Genomic DNA, 7272 nt, shown 5'->3' with positions numbered 1-7272 from the left:
ATGTAGCTGGCATCTCTGAGGTGCTGCTGTTGTCGTTCTATGAAGAGAAACAGACATGACTCTGATGTGCATGTTTGGTTTCTGTCATGCCACAATAACAACTTTTTTCACATCTGAGAATGCACATTTTAATTTGTACCTATAATGACATGTTATGCCTGTTCCAACATTAAACATTTTGGCAAACATGCACCAACAAGAAGCTAATCAAACTGTCTACCTTATGCTACATTCAGGAAGAGAAAAGCAGCTCATGTGTTGGATCCATAGGTGACGATACTGTAAGTTTCATCATAACCAGCCTGCAGACCAGAGGTGGAACAGATGCTGGAAATTTAGGTATATGTTGGATTAAATAAATGAAAATTGCATTTATTTAAAATATTTCTAATACATTCATAATAGCAGACGGTGTCTATTAAGAACCTTCTAACATTTATTTTGAAGACTTGTCCCCCATGCAACTTATAGAGCTTACATAATTTAATAATCAGAGACAAACTAAAACATATATAGGGAGGGTTTTAGATTTGTTAGAGAACAGTATGTGACCCCTATATAAAAAAAAACTAATTTTGACTTAATATGTATTAGACAAACAAATCAACCTCGTTCTCACCAGCTTTTTTGTTGTAGAGAATTGCAGAAACCAGCAAGATGACGCCAACAATGACTCCACAACCAGTCACAACTGCTACAAACTTCAATATCCACGTTTCTGCTTTGCAACAATAGAAGCCATAAACAAGTCAGTTTTGCTTCTCACAACATTAACAAACAGCAGGAAGACATGTTCTGTGCATAATGACAACCAAATCAACCACCAATACCAGTGCACACCAAATATATAACATGGAAAGCAAAATATTGCGGAATGAATTAGGTTGTAAACATTATTTAATCACTAAATTCAAGTTGAGGACATGTCAAGAATTTAAATAATTAAAAATGTATTACGTCCTAGTGTGCAATGTGTCTACAAAAGACATGTGATTCAACTTGTCAAATATAAAATGTTAGCTATTTCTCAACATTTTGCACAAATGACATCACATCTAATATTTGATTTCTAATATGATTTGGGTGTGCAATATGCACAACTCAAGTTAACTTTGAAAGTTACATACTACTAGATAGTAAATTACTGTAATAGGTTTTATATGTTAATATCAGAATACAAGGTCCTGTATTTGTGTAAAGCGCTATGTTTAGTGCGAGGCATACTAACACTCAACCATAAGTGCACAGCAATAAACATCCACAGAAAAGCAAAGCAGGTTGCGTTTTGAGGCAATAATAAAAATGTACCTGTTATTTTATCTCCAGATTCTGGAGTCATAGGAGTACTAGTATCTGTTACTTGCAGGCACTAAAGATATTGACATCACAACTATTATAATATTTTCTTCCTTTGTACTAGGGGTACAAACGTTAAGCAGCACTGCACATTGTTTTTAATGTGCTGCTTAATAACTTCACTTGAACAATGTTGGCTAACATCTGCACAATAGGAAGGCTTACTTCACATACACATAAGTAACTGCATATCTATCACACACTATCTGAGTAACCAGTCAGCAACCATAACTTGCTTTGTAAAGACACATTGAGTGTATATGTGAATATATTGTATGAACACTTTGTAAAGAGTTAGTTTGAATCATTGAACTGAATAATTCCATCACCTGGTGCTTGTTTCACTGGTGTTAGGTAAGTAGAGGTGGAACTACCAGTGTTACTTGGCATATCAACAGTTTGACCTGGTGAATCAACAAAAGTACATTTCAAAATATTAAATACATTGAAACACGTATAACTTGTATTTAACTAATGTCACACTCATTAAGAGTTATTTTTTTACCTGACATTCGTTTTACAGGAGTCATCAGAGTGGAAACGCCACGCCTGCTAACAGTCAGACCTCACAAATAAAAACACAAAAATGTTCAAACTAATTCATATTAAATTCAATCCAGTTCAAAAAAAGGTACAAAGCAATGATTTTCAAAAAGTATATGAAAGGACGGCTTTAACAGCTGCAATATGTGTTCATTATCTTATGTGTATGTATGTATATGTGTGAGTATGTGTATGTGTGTGTGTATATGAATGTATGTGTATGTGTGTATGCTGTATGTATATGTATGTATGTATGTATATATATATATATATATATATATATATATATATATATATTATACGATAATTGTGATAAATATAAATAAGATATAAATATGTGTTAAATGAAATATTAATAATTTACTGAGTTATGGAAAAGGGGTAGGATTAAATAAGTGTATACTTTTTCCTACTCCTTTTCAGACATGTCTATGTTGTCTAATGTTACTTATTGTTTATTGAATGTTTTGCTTATTTAACTTATTAGTGCTTTTTTATGTTTTGTTTGGTTTATTTTGATATGTCTGAAATAAATTTCTTCATTCATTCATTGATATTAAATTGCTATGTAATAATATTCAGGATTGCTACCTTAATGTATAAAATGTCCTAAATGTTGGCATTGTCGGGGTCATGCTTGACTCTCTTTCCACAATATCTACAGTAAGAGAAGATGGATTTCAGCTGAGAAATTTCCAGAGTGTACAAACAAATAAATATTAATGTAGCTGTGATACAACACCACACACATCAAGTTTAACAACTAACTAAAATAATAAATATGTGTAAATATGAGTTTGTATTATGTAATTTTAATAAAGTGTGATCATCTATCATTGCTCCGAATATTGAATAGTCATAGACATCAAAATACAATTAATCAAACTAACTAAAAGCACATCTGTATCACCTGTATCATCGCCCACAGGTGATGGAGGTTGTTAAATCTGTTTCTCTATTTGTTTGGTTTGTAACCCCTAAAGACAAATTCACACCTAAAACATTACACCACTTTTCTTGTGCTGATTCTGTATCAAAATATAATAATATCAATCAGTAGATGGGAGAAACAGTCACTCACTGTGTATGGTGATGGAGGATGTGTCACTGTGTGGAGATGGAGAATTTCTCTCTCCAACCTTTACAGTTTAGTAACATTTCACTTTAACCTCAGCAGATGAATTCTTATTTGCCATCTTCAGCAGCTCAGTTCCTGTCAGTGTCTGCAGACATGAGAAGACTCTGACCGTTCTTCCATTTAAAGTGTAGAAATAACACTGAGACACAGAAACAGATGATGGAGTCTGACAATTCAGTGTGACTGAGTCAGTCTCTGTGATCACTGGTGGATTCACTGTCAGGTTAGGTGGAAGAAGAGCTGAAAATTAAGCACATGTTGGATCAAATAACTGAAAATGTCATGTATTTTCAAAAATAAAATTTGATAAATGTATAATGATAGAGGATGCCCATTGAACATTTTCGTGCTGATACATGTCCATAGCCGCAGTGTTCACTCACTGTGTATGGTGATGGAGGATGTGTCACTGTATGGAAATGGAGAATTTCTCTCTCCAACCTTTACAGTGTAGTAATATTTCACTTCAACCTCAGCAGATGAATTCTTATGTCATCTTCAGCAGCTCAGTTCCTGTCAGTGTCTGCAGACAAGAGAGGACTCTGACAGTTCCTTCACTTAAAATGAGAAAATGACACTGAGACACAGAAACAGATGATGGAGTCTGACAGTTCAGTGTGACTGTTTCTGTCGCTGTGATCACCGCTGGATTCACTGTCAGTTTAGGTGGAAGAAGAGCTGAAATTCAAGAGGTAAACATATATCACATACTGAGAAATTACATTAATATATTATTTGAGAAATTGTGATTGAATGTGGAAGTAGGAAAAAATATACTGAACAACCAAACTGTGTGGATGAATAGTCAAATTAGCAGCACAGCTAAACATGTAAGATAACAGATCAGAGACTGACCTTGTGCTTGAATCTCATGGAAGGAATCTGTTGGAAATAAGTGTAATAAGTGTACAATTTTAAATAGACATAATAAAAACTTGTCAATACCTTTAACAAAACATTGAAAAATTAAAACTCTCAAGATATCTCAAGATAAAGATATGCTTAATTTGTTCCAGTGGGGAAATTAGCTTTGGACTGTGCACTGAAGTTCCACAAAAGGTTCACAAATAAACAGCACAGACTAACACAGTCTATAAGAACACACATCAAATAAAATCACCCATATCAAAAAGATAAAACACGAGTGTGGTATGCTGATACATAATAACTTACATTACATTTTAATGTAATGTTTGCAAGTGTGAACCTGCATATGTTTGTAATAACAATAATAAATCTATAGGTTTAACTTACACATGAGGATGACAAACAGCAGGCATCCAGCCATGATGAAACTGAATACTAAGACTGTCCAGAGAGAAGATAGTTGTGTGTCTTGACCATGTGGACTTTAATGTACTTGTCACTTTGCAAAACTTGCTCACAGGAAAACCACAGCATCAAATATAAATCACACAGACAGGCCGCAGAAACATGCACACGTTACATCTACTTGTTTCACACACTAAAAAACTAAACATGTATTATTTTTAGATCACTTCTATCACAGATGGCTAACTGGTTCAGAAGAATAAAAGAGTTTGATCATCATTTGTTTACAAACTGCTCACACCTATACATAGTTGATTTTTGTCCTGACCATTCAACACAGAAATCTGCATTTCCATTCATATTTCCAGAATTACTTACAGCATTTACTAATATTTTACACTGACTAAGCAGGGAGTGACAGTTTTAAATGCAACCTGGCAATAAATTGTTCCTCAAACCAGAATGTGACTTTCTCAAATCATTGCTGCATTTTGTCCTTTACAGCAGAGCTAGGAAACCCAAGCACTAGACACAGGAGGAACAGGAGGCCGGAGTAGTTTGAAAGAAGATTTATTTCAAACTTGAATATTTTGCGAGCAGGGAGTGAACTAGATCCAAAAGGTCAAGAAATAAAGCTGGGACTGGAGTGATGCGTGCCAGGGTGGTGTCCAGTAGGGAGCCGAGCAGAGGCAAAAATCCAGAGGGAAAAACCACAGTCTCACAGGAATCAAAACATGGAGCAGATGGAATTGCAGGGAGAGAAAAAAAAACACAGTATGCAGAGTTAAAAAAAATAAATAAAAAATACTACATTGAGGCTGAACCCATGCACTAACTCAGTGTGAGCCACACTGTAAAAAAAGAAATCGTAAAAAAACGGTAAAAAGTCTGGCAGCAAAGTTGCCAAACACTTACCGTCAAATTACAGTAAAAAACCTTACATTATTTTACAGAAAAATTCTTTTTTTAAATACAGAAATTTCCTGTAAATATTTTCTGTATTTTTACAGTCTAACTATTGTAGAATTAAAACAAATTCTTGTTATAAAACATTTCTAGAATGTTAAACTGTATAAATCTTTATCAAAACTAAGAAATATTGCAGAAATACCTTAAAATTACATAATTTAAATGAAAACTGCTGTTTTCATACGGTTTTCTTTGGTAAATTCACAAGATTATTCAATCCATCCACAAGAACTCCCTGTTAAAGTACAGATTCCTGGAAGTAAAACACATAAAAATTATGTAAAATGACTTTCAAATACCCTCCTTTAGGCGTTTATTTTATGATTATCCAATCTATTTACGGTAAATTCCTGTTTAATACTGTTTTTTTACTGTACAAAAAAGAGAAGATAATGGGATAATACCTTCCAGAAACATTGTAATAATAGTCATTACTTTATATAAACAATATTTGAGAGTATTTACAAGCAACTCTCCAATATATCTACCTACTTTTACCATTAATGTATGTTGTTTACTTTAAATAAACATTAATTTATAGTTATAAAAGGCAACTCTCCAATATATTTACATACCTTTACCATTAATATACGAGGTTTACTTTATATATACAAGCAAATATCCGATATATACACACAGTTTTACCATTACTGTATGGGTGTTCACTTTATATAAACATTATTTGCCCGTAATAACAAGCAACTATCCAGTATATCTACAGACTGTACCTCATTATTGTATGGGGGCTTACTTTATATGAACTGTTCTTTATAGTAATTACAAACAACTATCCAATATATATATATACTTTTACCATTATTGTACGGGGTTTACTTTATATAAACATAGTTTTATAGTAATTTAGAAGCAACTCTCCAATATATCTACATACCTTTACTATTAATATATGAGGTTACTTTATATAAACATTGTTTTATAGTAACTTAAAAAGCAACTATCTGGTATATCTACAGACTTTTCCTCATTGAAGTAGGGGGTTTACTTTATATAAACATTATTTGACAGTAATAACAAGCAACTCTCCATTATATGTACATACATGTTTATTTTATATAAACTTCATTTGACAGTAATAACAAGCAACACCAATATATCTACAGACTTTTCTTATAAGTGCATGGGATTTACTTCATAAACATTATTTGACAGTAATTACTATTACTAACTAATATATGTTCACAACTTCCTCATTAGTAAATGGGGTTTTGAATGTACAAAAACCAAAAGGGCTATGTAAAAGTGCAATTGCATCAACTACTTTTACACGCAATAAATATATAATTTTTTCTGCTGACATTTTACAGCATTGTCCAATCCATTCACTGAAGATCCCTATTTGAGATGTATGAGATTTTAAGATGTATCATAACCAGAAAGTATTATAGAATGACCATTTACTGCATGCTTTACAAAGAAATGCACTATTTAAACAGTGCTATCCTTAAAGTTCACATATGAATAAACTTATGGGAGCAAAAACTGTCTGGTACATTGAGCAATTTGGGAATTCATACATGTGTGTTAAAATGTCAGTGAACATGAACAACTCTCTCCAAAATCTAAAAACTCAAATTTGTGATGTCATCTGATGAGATCACCCAGGGGGACGTTCAGAGGTAACGGGTAGAGTTTCTGTTTCAGAAATAAAATGCTAACATAGAATAAACCTCATTTGTTTTTGTTTTTTATTCTACAAAATTAGTTTCACATTCATTGTCTATGAAGCAGCTTAGTAACCTGATGACATCATAGTTTGAGTCTTACATTTCTGGTTTGTGGCTTCGCCAGAGAGTAGCTCTTAATCAAAATATCAGAGGTGAGATTAAAGACCATTGCACACCAGGGACGATTATTTCGCATGTCAATATATTTTTTCGAACTGTTGTTTTTGTCACAAGTAGTGTTTACTTATGAGGATCACCAAACAACAACACGGAGGCTGCTGTCCCAACTACAGACTGTACGTCAGCAAA

The 7272-nt window shown here is 33.0% G+C and overlaps 1 long non-coding RNA gene across 1 annotated transcript; it reads right to left on the bottom strand.

Annotated features, from left to right (window-relative positions):
* Nucleotides 1–313: 313 nt before the first annotated feature.
* On the bottom strand, nt 314–2028 carry LOC118495364. The gene is made up of 4 exons (XR_004897742.1): nt 1862–2028; nt 1686–1760; nt 620–718; nt 314–327 (listed from the first exon to the last, which is right to left on the bottom strand). It is a non-coding gene; the product is annotated as an uncharacterized LOC118495364 (long non-coding RNA).
* Between the last annotated feature and the right edge of the window lie 5244 nt (nt 2029–7272).

Source organism: Sander lucioperca, chromosome 6 (assembly GCF_008315115.2).
Source record: "Sander lucioperca isolate FBNREF2018 chromosome 6, SLUC_FBN_1.2, whole genome shotgun sequence".
Classification (NCBI taxonomy): domain Eukaryota; kingdom Metazoa; phylum Chordata; class Actinopteri; order Perciformes; family Percidae; genus Sander; species Sander lucioperca.
The sequence above is the reverse complement of the archived record's forward strand: the minus strand, read 5'-3'. Positions and strand labels throughout refer to the sequence as shown.